Raw genomic sequence first — 13894 nt, forward strand, 5'->3', positions numbered from 1 at the left:
AGCGGCCCCAAAGCGGCCCCAAAGCGGCCCCAAAGCGGCCCCAAAGCGGCCCCAAAGCGGCCCCAAAGCGGCCCCAAAGCGGCCCCAAAGCGGCCCCAAAGCGGCCCCAAAGCGGCCCCAAAGCGGCCCCAAAGCGGCCCCAAAGCGGCCCCAAAGCGGCCCCAAAGCGGCCCCAAAGCGGCCCCAAAGCGGCCCCAAAGCGGCCCCAAAGCGGCCCCAAAGCGGCCCCAAAGCGGCCCCAAAGCGGCCCCAAAGCGGCCCCAAAGCGGCCCCAAAGCGGCCCCAAAGCGGCCCCAAAGCGGCCCCAAAGCGGCCCCAAAGCGGCCCCAAAGCGGCCCCAAAGCGGCCCCAAATCGGCCCCGGGGCATAAAAAGAGGGTGGAGTGGTACGGGACTTGATGTCCACCATACCACTCCACCCGTGTCTCGGATTTGATCCTAGGTCCTCTGGTTCCCAGGCGGTGGTCTTAACCACTTCGCTATTTGGGTCCCCAGTCAACTTTTCCACTTTCACTTATTTAACTCTTGGATTTTAATCTGTACATTGGAATATAAAAAGTACCCTCTAGGATTCGAACCAGCTTCCTACAATTTCGAGCACAGTGCTTCCACACTGAGCAACATGCTTCTCTGAAAGAGCACTGATTTTTTGTATACTTAAACCTTAGGTTTGAATTAATAAATTGAAAAAAGGTGCCTCTCCGGGATTCGAACCAGCTTCCAACACTTTCGAGCACGGCACTTCCACACTGAGCCACACACATCCCTGAGAGGTCCTCTCTTTTTTATACACTTAACCCTTAGATTTGAATTTATAAATTAGAATTTGGTGTCACTTGAGCCCGTTTATCTCACAATACACCACGTACGCCTACATCTCTAATAGAAATGTGACCTTTCAAGCTCAGCCCTTAGAATGCAATTAATAAACTACAGAGGTCGTGATTATTACAGCAACAACAGAGCTGAAAACGTGTCTGTATCAGGATTTCAACCCATCATCTCAAACTTACGAACAAGCAGCTTAAGCTTCCACAATACACCACGAACATCTCTTGAAGAACAGCGAGTTCCCCCCCCCAAAAAAACAGTTGTTTCATTAGTCAAATGTAATTAAAACATATCTGCCTGCCTTAGAATCATCGTCTAAAGCTTACGAACATGGCCCTTCCACAAAAATATCTAAATAAAAGACAGATTTTTTCATGTTTAATCTGCAGGGTTTTTCTTCAAGAAAAATGGAATTCAAGATTCCACGACTTGGTATTCGAGCATGTCGCACTATTAGTGGCCAAGCGCTTCCACTACACGCTACAATCGGCTTCGAAAGCACATCTCATTTTTCTCAAACTGTGACGTGAATCGCTAAAGGAAGGGGAAAGAAAGGGTCGAGAGATGAAACAATTATATTCTGGAATTCGAACCCTGCTGCCCGCACATGGGAACACAAATAGAGTGCTTATACTGTGCAACCATAGATTGGACTGAAAAAACTACTTATATTTTGCAACCATGAATTGGACTGAAAAAATTACTTATATTTTGCAACCATGAATTGGATTGAAAAAATGGTAGATTTTTTTTTAAACCGTTCCTCCACACTCTAAACCAACTTTATATATGTGTCGCAAACTGCAGAAATTAACATCAACTTGTGCTGTTAACTATAGGGTGCAGGGGGTTACACTTAAATCTTGCATTCAACGCGGAAACCCTGGAAAAGTGAACTCATGTGACTCGGTACATCGAAATCAGGAATAAGTCGCACATTGACTTTTAGAGATATGTACATGGTCAGAAAGAGAATTTCATAAGCTTTCAAATGGTACATATTACAAGTGTGTTGATGGTAACCTTTCATAGACACACTTTCAAAATATACAAAAACGGCCACATCGATTATTTTCAACATTTACCAACATCCCCACTTTACTCGGCCATTACGTAAACCGGCCTCAACGACTTATTCCTGATTACGATGTACCTGGTCACATATGTATTGGTCTTAACCATTAATTTTTTTTATTAAGTTCACTACATTACATCATCATACTCAGCATAAGTTAGTTAAAAATATTACACGGGAATAAGATTAAAGTTCTGACTTAAATGATGGGGTTTAGCCCGCCAGTTGTAAAACGCTTCTACGTAAATAGTGAGCTAATCTTGGGAAACTGCCATGACATTTTGTGCTTGATAACACAAAGAAATGATAAAATAATTATTTGCCAGTTCTTTTGATTTCAGCTAGCTCGCACAGAGCCTCCTGGAACCTCGTGTATTCAATGATCACGGGAAAGTTTCCAATAAAGACAGTTCACAATTTAATACAGGGGACAAGTCCTTTACATTTTTGTCAGCATATCTGAACAGTTTTATTTCATTGTTTGATTGGTAATGAAGGAGTGTACTAACCAACACAAATCTAACACACTGGAAAAAATGCACCCACTTGTAGTACACGTTTTGCTTTTACAGTTGATTACAGTAATACAGTTCATTGTTTTTGGAATCAGTTTTTCTTGGTATTTTTTGTTGCATGAAGAGCAAATTAAAATGTGCACTGCCTGTACCAGCTCAAAACATCCTCCGGTCTTAATTAAACTTGACAGAAAAATTATAAGGCATAATTATGATCAGCTAAAGGATGCGTGGATTAATTTTGGGTCTTCATTGAAACTGTCCAAAAGTACAGTGGAGTCTACTCCTGTTAAGTTGTGTAATTACAACACGATAGCACACGAGTAAAACAAATATACATGTAAACCATTGCTTTGTTCTGCCTACATTATTAGAGATGTACTTTTATAAACAAAAGCCGACACGTAACATGCTTGAAGACTGCAGACTAGCAAAATTATTGTGAGCAAGAAACAGTGCTTTTCAGAACAGTGCAAACATACAAATTATACAGCTTTTTTGAAGGAAACTGAGATTAATGTTTCTTGAATATGACTAAATTTATTTGTAAATGACAAATATCACAGATATGTCACAGTCAAAATGTCATATCACAGATGACTGAACACGAAAAGGTTTAATGGACCAAGTAAGAAATGGCTTTGCACCAAATAGCTGTTGTGGTGCTGACTTCATACTGTCCAGGGATGGCCAGCATTTTGTCAGAAGTAGGCCTACATCTTGTTTGCTGGAATCTTCAAAAATGCAGACTCTGCTTTCAGAAACAACATACAATTCAATTAAAGAATGCATTATCGAGTTTTTTTATGGTTCCCCTTCAATTTCCCTCTAGTGCCCACCTCTTCCTCTTGGTTGTTCTTGTATTTGTGTAGTGACTTCCTCATGACTGGTGCCATGCTGGTCCTTTCCATAATGGGAGGCCCACAGGCCTGCCCAAGTGAGGGCTGCTGGCTCACAGTGGCTGACAATGTTGCACACAACCTGAAGATGTGCTAATGAGTAATCTCCATAATTATCACTTGCAAAGTCGTCTCATCAGGTTTCAAAACACAGATAAAAAACGAGTTGAGTTTACTTTTTACAATGCACAATAAATAGCACCTTCCCACTCATCAATACATTAGATGACGATAGCTCATGAAAACAATCGCATACAGAAATTTGACATGACCAGATGTCAAATATGGCAAATCAAACAGATTTATAGGAAATGATGTCTGTACAAACAAATTATTGACAGCAAATGAAAAATCCAGGCTTGTAGCCCATGCAAACAGGATTTTATATCAAAGACTTACTAGTACTTAATGAAGGAAGCAACATTAGATTGTTTGCAGTAACTGCATATAAATATGTCTTTGTGAATATGTGAGGTTCTGGAGAGAACCAGAGAATGTTTTGGGCGGCATATCTGCCCATAGTAGCATCAGAGGACTATTGCTGGAACCTGATGTGTTTCAGCATGGAGGCTTGAAGGTCGCAGCTAGGGCAGCGATACTGGTCAGGTGACAAGGTTGTCAAGGATAAAGGTGACCCATAAGCTCTAAGCTAAAGGGGCAACTTGGGCAGGGTGGGGAAATTGTCGTTGAGTAGAGATGACTCTTCACACTGTCTGGAGAGAGTCCAAGAGGGGCTAGGTGCTGATGGCAAAATGGATGTCTTGGGGTACTCTGCAGTGCTTGGAGATCTTGATGGCTTCACAGATGCAGTGATCATGGAACCAGTGCTGGATGCTCGAAATGAGTTCAGCTAGTTACCAGTTGATCTCGCGATCTTTGTGCTTCTGGACTTGCTAAATATTGTTGGAGGTACTGCCTAAGGGAGGGTGATAGAACAAGTGGTCCTAATCTGACCTTGGGTATAGGAGACCATCTGGTCTGGATGTGTTTCCAGGATCTCTAGTCTTGAGTTGGCTGTAATCTTGTATCCATTAACCTTCATCAGTGCTCTGGGTCAGGTGATGGAGGTCTTGGGATGCTCTCATCACAGATGCTGTAGGGCGTGCACTGTGCAGTGTCCCCAGGTGTATGGTCTAGGGATGGAGAAAGCCTGATCAGGAAGAGCATACCAACCAGACTGTGCCATCATGGCTTCTAGAGACCTCAAAGTAGTAAAGCTGTGTTGCTATCTCTAACTTCACAGTGGAGTGAATGCAGATCAGGCTGATTTTCACACAGCAACTAAATCTGACAAAGACAAACAAACAGCGACTTCATCGAGCAACATGAATCAATTTATAAAAGTTAATACACAAGTAAGAGTGTCAACTTCATTACCAGGCAAACTATTTAGTGCACTTAGAGTGTTCAACCTGTTTACTCCATTTTCTCTGTAACGTATGCTCCTGCCATCTTCCCTGTCAGCCTGTTCCACTGAAGTTGATCACGGACAATTTCCACGCAGGTGACATACTTGTCGAGTAGCTATATGTCATCTGATATTAGCCAAAGAGAAAAAATTCATGCATATAGGCTACCATGACAAAGATTCCTCTGTTCACAGGGTAAAATGTTTTATTGTGGTCAATTAGTTGACTCATTTTTTTAATTGCCTACTTTGTTAAGTGTGTTCAGTCTGTTACTCGTTATTTTCATTCTTTTTAATCTAAATACTCTCTTGAGAGTGTTAAGAGTTCTCTGTCTGTTTACTCTCTTCAACCTGTTAAGTCTGATTATTCTGTTTACTTACAGTTTTGTCTGTTATGCATGCTACTGCTGTCTTTACTGTCAACCCATCCACTGAAGCTTTCCACGAATGGTGACGAATTGCTCCAGTATTTACAGGTCATCTGAAATTAACCAGCGCGAAAAATCTTTCCTACAAATAGGTCATTTTTTCTTGTTCTTCTGCTTACTCTGCTTAATGTGTTTAGTGTATGCAGACTGTTTACTCTTTTTTGCAATTCTCTATCCTGAAATTAATCTGTAAGGTCTGCTCATTGAGTTAGATGTGTTTACTCCGTTTACTCCCACTCTGTTTAATATATTTAGTGGGTTCAGCTTGTTTATTCCATTTTTTAGTCCTCCTTTCGTCAGTATACATGTACTCGATCTGCTTGGTGTAATTGGTGCATTCAGTTTGTTTACTTCATTTTTTGAATCCTTTTTCCTCTCCTTAATCTGTTCAGTGTGTTTAGTTTGTTTAGTTTATTTAATCCTTTTTTGCAATCCTTTTTCCTCTGACTATTCGTTTAAGCGTGTTTACTGGGTCCAGCCTCCAGAAATTCCTTGAGAATCCCCTTTCCTCTGCCTGCTCTGCTTGGTGTGTTTAGTGGGTTCAGTTTCTTTCCTCTTTTTGTAACCTCTTTCCTCTCCTTACTCTGTTAAGTGTGCTTAGTGGGTCCAGTTTCCAGAATTTCTGAAGAGTCCTCTTTCCACTGCCTGCTCTGCTTCGTGTGTTTAGTGGGTTTAGTTTCTTTACTCCTTTTTTGAAATCCTCTTTCCTGTGAATAGAATGTTTAGTGTCTTTATTCTGTTTACTTACGCCCTTTTCTCTGCAACAAATGCTGCAATTCCGTCTTTGCTATTAGCCCATTCAAGTGAAGCTTTCCACGTAGGTGACGTACTTGTCGAGTATTCACAGGTAATTTGAAATTAAGCAGAGAGGAAAATAATTCATGTAAATAGGTAACAAAGACAATGATTTTTTTAATAAGGCAAAAATTCCCCATTTGTGGTACACTTTTCTCAAAATGTATAGGATGAAATATCTTAAGCAGCATATTTTTAGGAAGAGTGTACCCAGACTTAAAATATTACAAGAAAAAAAGTGGTTGACAGGAATATATGTTTTATTATTAGAGAAAGTGTTACATAATCCAACTTAAGTTCTGCTTTGATATTGTGCCTGCCGTAACATACACTGAACCAGCTCTGAGCTTAAGTTGCACATTCCTGGGTAAATGGTCTGTGAATTGAGCATCCCCACCACTAGTTACCAGCCCTGTACTTAATTAATTGCCAGGATCGTATTGATTGCTTAATTACAGTTGTAAATCATAAATTATACGCTAAATGTACATGTATATAGGAATAACCTGAATGGGAGACCATTTTGATTAACCCTAACCGCCTAGGCCCTTTTGGCTAGGATACACCCTAAATCCTCCAAAATCCTCCAGTATTCAATTCTTGTGCTGCTGGGCAAGATCCTCATGCTCCAAATATATCATTAATAACTACTGTTACATGCAGCAATTACCTTTCAGAAAATGGAGCTGTCCAAGGACTTTTCTTTGCATAATGTGAAACATGAGATAAGGCCTTCCGACAGTGTACAGTGTGGGGAAACTGTGGGGGATTTCCATTGTGGTTTACCAACTTTTTGTGAAGCCATGGCCTGGGTTTCGGACCCCACCCAAGGGCCCCGAAAATTTAGGGACTTTATAGATGCTCTCAGCTGCATTTTAGAGCATTTCCTGGGTTTTTGAAGTACCTGTTCTCAGGAAAAAAATAACAAATTCAATTTTTTTTTAATTTTGGATATTAGTATCTTAACAAATGACCACTTTTCCTTTCTCGACAACTAATTAGGCCTGTAGGCACAAACAATGACCAAAGGAGTCATTTAAAGTTTCAGACATGCAACAACATGTAGTGGCTGTTTAATCAATGATATAAACACCGGTTTCTTCATTTTTAATTCTAATACATGCTTAAACCTTTCCGTTTTGCTGATCAGACCTGAAACTATGAGCTCCATTCAGTTGTAATGAAAAAATATTAGCTTAAAAGAAACAAAATGTCATAAAAATATGAAACCATTTGGTCTTTATATAAAATGAGCAATGAGGCTTTTCTTGTATATTGGCAAGAAAGAATACATGCTGCAGGTGGCTGCTTCATTTGGAGTTCCCTCAGCACGGACTGCTGAAGTTTTTGGCTTAAAAAAGAGCCTATCTTTGATTGAGTTTCTGCCATTGTGCGCGTGACAAAATGCCATGATATGGCAACGAGAAATATCGTCCCCGTCGCAGATGCCATTAACCACTACCAGCCGGGGACTCCAAAATCGGAGCCGTATGGTTTATATGTGTGGCCGGGGTCTTCAACCTCGGACAAAGGAAACAGGGTCCTATAACAAAAGACCGTACTCTGAACAAAAGACCAGGCTGCTGGGCATTACCAGCATTTTTCACTCTCAAAAGTGGTGATAATCCAGCGTTATTTTGAAACTGTATACCAGGGTTTGGGGCATTTAGAGCAAGCGGATTACCACCGGGGACAAAAGCTCTCCACCACCGCAGCGATGAACCACACAGCACTGCTGCATGCTAATCTGGCCCCTATTGAAAAGAGGTCAACAGTACACTGAGCCAGGTTCGTGAACAAAAGACAGTTGTATAACACCGCACAATCTGGGCTCTGTTTACAAGGCTGCAGGCCTGGCTGAAATATTCGGGCGTCAATGAAGGTCACCTGTCAACTTCGAGTAGTGCCTAAAGATTACTCCGTGTGGCTATAAACGACTGTTAAATGGAATGATGAATTGTTAAAGGATTTTGAAAACGGAAAAAATCATAGTCATGCCGGCCCAGCATCCTCAACGTTGAAAAATGCCCCAGCACGAAGTGGTTAATACTCTTACACAGGGCTACGGCTGCCGCCATGAAAAAAAGAATGTGTATGGGATCGATGTTGTAAGTTCTGCGAATGGCGTAGTATAACATTGTACCCTTCATAAATGCAGCCCCCCTGGCCGGCCAGCCGGGTGCATGTACGATGCCCATGAAGGAAGTTCAGATTTCATGCACCACCGGCCGCGAGGAACGTTCGGTGCCGATGTATATATGGTGTGCAATACAGTGTGGCCGCTGAAGCATGGTGCACAGTGCATGTACTGTACATCGAAAAATGCAGGACTAAACTTTTTTTTTTCATCTAGATTTTCCGGACATGCAATCTACATTATGTAAGATAACTCTGAGCCGTATCTCTCATAATTATATTGTGCGTATCGGGGATGAAAAAATGGGTATCGGTCATTTTCTGCATATTGGGCAGAAATAATTGTGTATCGGGCCCGATACGCAAGTTTGTACCTGTGGAGAACCCTGCATGTTTCATACTGCATGCAACCTCAATCCTCTGAAATCCCCCAAAATCAGACGGAGGATTTCGGATGGTTACAGTTAATAAATAAACAGGAATAATCTAGAATCCAGCTTGTGCCACTGTTGACCTTGGTGTGGGGTTTCCCCCAGATAGCTTTGGCGCCTGGCTGTAGACTGCCTCCTAACGGACCAGTCTCTCTGGTCACTTCTTCAGCCGCTCGTTGGGTCGGCCGAAGGCAAGCCCAAGGCTCCGACGACGAAGACTGCCACAAATGGTGTCAGAAGTGGGATAAGCTACAAAGCACACTTCTGGGCACGCACACTAGTCTATACAGTTACACCTACGTAGGCGATTACCTAGTTAAGGTACATGGCAAAAAATTTGCTGTTTGATTTTGAGGGTGAGCTGGTTACGTCCCAAGCTGAAAGTTACCAAGAAGAGAGTACACCTTTTTCCAACACCCCAGCCGGACAGTTAGAGAAAAGAATTGAATTGCTACAGGCTGAGCTTCACCTGCTTAGGCTTCGTCAACAGACAGTGGCAGGTGCAGCATGTAGAGAACCATGAGTTTGGGTGATGGGACTTTGGAACTACTTGTGCCTACCTTAACTCTGAGTAGAACAAGACCAACGCCCATGCCCCGAACAAGAAAACTGACACCACTATCCCCTGATACACCGTCTGGTGCAACAAACCACCCTGAGGTGAAGCCCCAGACCAAAGCAAGTCAGTCAGAGAACAAGGTTGCCGAATTGCTGGCAGCAGTAGAAGTAACTTCAATCCCAGAATAGAAGGCAGAGGCGACATTGCAGATGACAGCAAGCACACCTATCAGCGAGCACAGCACCCCCTGAATAGGAGCACCAACAAAGTAACTGGTGTTACACTGACGCGACCCAGTGGTAAGGCACCATGGAGAGATTACCGCCATCACTTTGAGGCATGCAAGTTAGGGAAAAGCTGGTCGGAAAAACAGGCAGGTGCATTCCTCCCAGCAAGTTACAGGGGCCGTTGCTAAAGGTTTTAGGAAGTGGCAGCATAGAGGAAAGTCCGCCACCCTACTTGTGGACCAGCTGGAGAAAAGATTTGGACCAGGACAACTGGCTGAAAACCATTTAATGGAGTTGAGGCACCTATGTCAAGGAGCCAAGGAAAGCCTACAGGAGCTTGGACAATCCATCCATCAGCTTACCCTGAGCTACTGGAAGAAGGCTAATATCGCCTAGCTAGGGGACATTTCCCTAATGCGATTGAAAGTCAGGCCATCAGGGAAGGGATCTTCCAGGCACGGCCTACAATGCTGGAAGAAGCCATGAGGGTAGCCTTGGCAACCAAAGGTTTCCACAAAATACAGGAGAGAGGGCAGAAAGCCAAAATATGCCAGGATATTAGACATTGACACAGAGTGCCTCTTGGAGGAAATGAAGATGATGATGGCAAGATATAGGCTAGGGGGAGAAGGGCGCAACCAAGGGGAAAGTAACTCTCGTTCAACAGCTCAGAGCCCTACGTCTGACAACAACCATGGAAGGGGGACGCATACCAGCCGGCAATCTCATTTGTTATAGATGTAAGCAGAAGGGACACATTGAGATAAACTGTAAACAGTCTACCGGACAGAGGAGACTTTATACGGGAAAGGAGGAGCAGCCACCCCAGGGACCCATGGGGTGGCTGGAGGAGCAACAGGGTCAGTAGGTGACGGCACCACAGGAAAGACAGATACTGTAGCTGCATGAAAGATAGTTATCTTCCCACAGGACCGAAAATAGCCAGGGCACAAAATGGCCTATTTGTTCCGGCAGAAGTAAACGGAAGGGGAGTGCACCTACTGGCAGATACAGGTACGACCGATACGGTGCTTAATTCCACTTTGTTCTACAAAATACCCCCAGGTAAAAGACCTCGACTCGAGAGGGAAGGAACAGGTGTAAGGACAGCAATGGTGGACTACTGAACAGTATTGGCAGCGCAAACATGCAAATGTGAGTGGGTAAAGTCACCTTCCTTGTTAATGCAATATTTGGGGAAATTGGCCCCCTGGAGGGAATTCTTGGAATGGATGTGGACGCAGGGGAGTTTGGATTTTCACACTTTGGAACTCAGGATTGGCGACGAAAGGATAACGTGCACCTACTCCAAGGGAGATCGGTTTGTGCCAGAGTGATGGTGGCAAAAACGACCGAAATACCGCCGGGACATGAGGCTATTGCTCAGGGGTATTTGGCTGGAGGGATCAAGGCGAATGGTATGAGCAATATGGAGCCGGCCAAGCGAAGTGAGATGGCATACAAGGGAGTGATTGTGGCACGACTGCTGGTGAGGGTTGGAGATGATGAGGTGCCCATTAGAACTTTTAATCCTGGGAGGAGATTGTGTGTTGTGAAACGAGGTACCCTGGCAGGATTTCTAGCCTCAGTAGGCAAGGAAGATATTAAAATTCCACAGACAATGCCAACAAGGGTAGAGACAAACAATGAAGTTCCCTTACATCTCATTGGCTTGTACAACCGGAGCAAAGGTGCAGAACCACTGTATCACCATAGAATAGCGGAGCTTTTGCACGACTACCAGGACATACATGTATTTTCTACCGGAAGCACAGACATCGGGTGGACTAGCATAGTTCAACATGCAATAAACACCGCCAATGTTTCTCCACAAAGGGAAAGGCCACGAAGATATCCTAAACAGGAGCAGGAAGAGATCAACGGCAGGTGAAGCAAATGCTACATGATGGCGTAATAGAACCTACTGACAGTCCTTGGGCCTCCAATGTGGTCTTGGTTAATAAAAAGGATGACAGTAAGTGGTTCTGCATTGACTATCATTGGCTTCAATGCGGTGACCATGAAAGACTACTATCCCATCCCTCGCATTGATGATTCCCTCGATGCGCTGTCAGGTTCAAGGTGGTTGTCCGCCTTGGACCTGGCATCAGGCTCTTGGCAAGTTGAACTAGATGACAATGCTAAGAAGAAATCAGCTTTCATGGTCAGAGGGGGCGTGTACTTGTTGCATGTAATGCCCTTCGGGCTTTGCAACGCCCTCTCCACCTTTAAGAGGCTAATGGAGCAAGTTCTTGCGGGGCTCCATTGGAAGACACTTCTTGGCTACTTGGACGATATAATTGTCTTTGCTGACAAAGTGGAGGAGGTGCTTAATCGCTTGAAGACAGTGTTTTGGAAACTGTGAGAAGCTGGGCTAAAGCATAAGACTATTAAGAAATGGGAATTGTTCAAGCAACGAGTCCTTTTCCTTGGGCATATAGTGACAGGCCAAGGGATCTCGACTGATCCTGAGAAAGTGAAGATGGTCAGAGAGTGGCCAACTCCCCAGTCCATGAGAGATATACAGAGCTTCCTCGGGCTCGCGTCGTACTACAGACAGTTTATAAAGGGGTTTGCGGACATTGCTCGACCCCTCCACCATCTGACGGAGAAAGGCAGGTAGTTTGTATGGTCACCAGAAGCGGAAGGCGCATTTCAGTAGTTAAAGAGGCGACTACAAGGATCAACTATTCTTGCCTACCCTGACCCACATCTCAACTACGTCCTAGATACATGCGCAAGTGATGCAAGCATAGGAGCCGTTCTGTCCCAAGTACAGGATGGTATTGAACGGGTAATTGCCTATGCAAGCAGGGCCTTGAGTAGACAAGAAAGAAACTATTGCATAACTAGAAAAGAAATACTTGCTGTGGTTGTCTACCTGAAGAAACTTAGGCAGTACAGGTACATCTACAGGAGAAGAATCACAGTAAGAACAGATCATGGCATGCTGAAGTGCTCGTGAACTTCCGGGAGCCCCAGGGCCAAGTGGCTCATTGGTTGCAGGTGATAGGAGAGCATGACCTGAAGATCGTTCATCGATCAGGCCGCTGACATTGGAATGCCGATGGCCTTTCTCGGAGGCCGTGTGGTCAGTGTGGCCGTGAGGAGGTGATCAAGAGTAATAGTGAGGACAAGCATAGTTATGTCAGCAGGTCCGGAGGAAGCTGGAGTCATAGTTATTACGGCTGTGCCTACCATCACCAAGAAGCAATGGAGAGAAGCTCAGCTACAGGATGCGTCCATCAAATGGGTGCTGAAAGAGAAAGAAAGGTCAACTGCAAGACGGGATCAAGAAATTCTTTCACCACGTTCACTGGCAGAAAAAGCTTATTGGCTGACTTGGGAGCAGTTGGAGGTCAGGGATGGATTCCTACAGATGTGCTGGGAGTCCAATGACGGCCGACAGGTGAAGTGGAAGCCTGTAGTCCCCGCTGGCTCCGTCCTTAGATAATTATAGATTTACATGGCAGAAAGACAAGTGGACACAGGTTTTATTGGTCTGGTATGGACGGTGAAGCGAGATCTACGGTTCGACAGTGCAATGTACATGTATGTGCCAGTAAAAAGGCCCCTGCAAGGAGGAAAAGAGCCTCCCTGCAACAACATCTTGTTCGTGCACCGATGGAACGGATCGCAGTCGATATGGAAGGCCCTCTCACAAAGGGCGAGAAGGGGAACAAGTATATCCTTGTAGTAGGCAATTATTTTAGTAAGTGGGTGGAGGCTTACCTGTAGGCGGACGAGAAGGCAACCATGATGGTGGAAACACTAGTGAACGAGTTCATGTGTAGGTTTGGCATGCCTGTAGAGTTGCATTCAGATCAAGGCAGAAACTTTGAGTCCCAAGTGTTCTCAAAGATGTGTCACATACTTGGGACAGAGAAGACATACACCACACCATATAACCCCAAGCCTGATGGTTTAAGTGAGCAATTCAACAGAACCTTGCTGACAATGATTTTAACCATGACTGAAACACAGAAGTGGCAGAAAGACTGGGACACGAACTTGCCATTTGCGACCTTCGCTCACTGAGCTACGCCGCAGGAATTGACAGGCAGAACATCCAATATGCTCATGTTGGGGAAAGAAGTGTACCTACCCATCGATCTAACTGCTGGGGTAGCATCAATGAATGATGGTAACAAGAATACAGTACAAACCGACTACGCACTCAATCTGAGCAGGAATATTCAAGCAACACATGGTAGGGCGAGGAAGTGTCTCAAGAACAGCACCAGGCGACAGAAGAAAGCCTATGACCGCCGTGTGGTCCATGACCGAATAGGCGAAGGGGATTTCGTGTGGTTATATAACCCTGCCAAAACAAAGGGTCTAAGACCTAAGTTACAATGTAAATGTGGAGGTCCGTAATTGGTTATTTGCAAGTTGTCAGATGTAAACCTACAGGATACAAAGGAAACCAAAGGGGAAAATGAAAGTCCTGCATTACGACTGTTTGAAGCACTACGTAGGTGAGCTGTTGAAACCATGGAGTAGTGGGGAAAAGAGGGGAAATGAGAGTCCTGGATGTGCGAGGCAGACAAATGAACCGTTGGTTGCTGGCAGTGATCTGGCAGGAGACAGC

At 44.2% G+C, this 13894-nt stretch overlaps 1 long non-coding RNA gene across 7 annotated transcripts in view; it reads right to left on the bottom strand.

The window, feature by feature from the left end:
* Positions 1-370: 370 nt before the first annotated feature.
* Positions 371-13894, bottom strand: part of LOC110991216 (uncharacterized) — a 43252-nt gene continuing 29728 nt past the window's right edge. For 6 of the 7 annotated variants that reach the window (XR_015424624.1, XR_002600110.2, XR_015424625.1 and 3 more), the window contains 4 exons: positions 5904-5984; positions 5109-5208; positions 4732-4854; positions 371-4606 (listed from right to left, as the gene is read on the bottom strand). This is a non-coding gene — a long non-coding RNA (uncharacterized LOC110991216). The remainder of the gene's footprint in view (positions 4607-4731; positions 4855-5108; positions 5209-5903; positions 5985-13894) is intronic. The other variant, XR_002600108.2, reaches the window with a different exon arrangement.

The sequence above is a fragment of the Acanthaster planci genome, linkage group LG03 (genome assembly GCF_054643075.1).
Source record: "Acanthaster planci isolate LZ-2023a linkage group LG03, COTS_SCS, whole genome shotgun sequence".
Classification (NCBI taxonomy): Eukaryota; Metazoa; Echinodermata; class Asteroidea; order Valvatida; family Acanthasteridae; genus Acanthaster; species Acanthaster planci.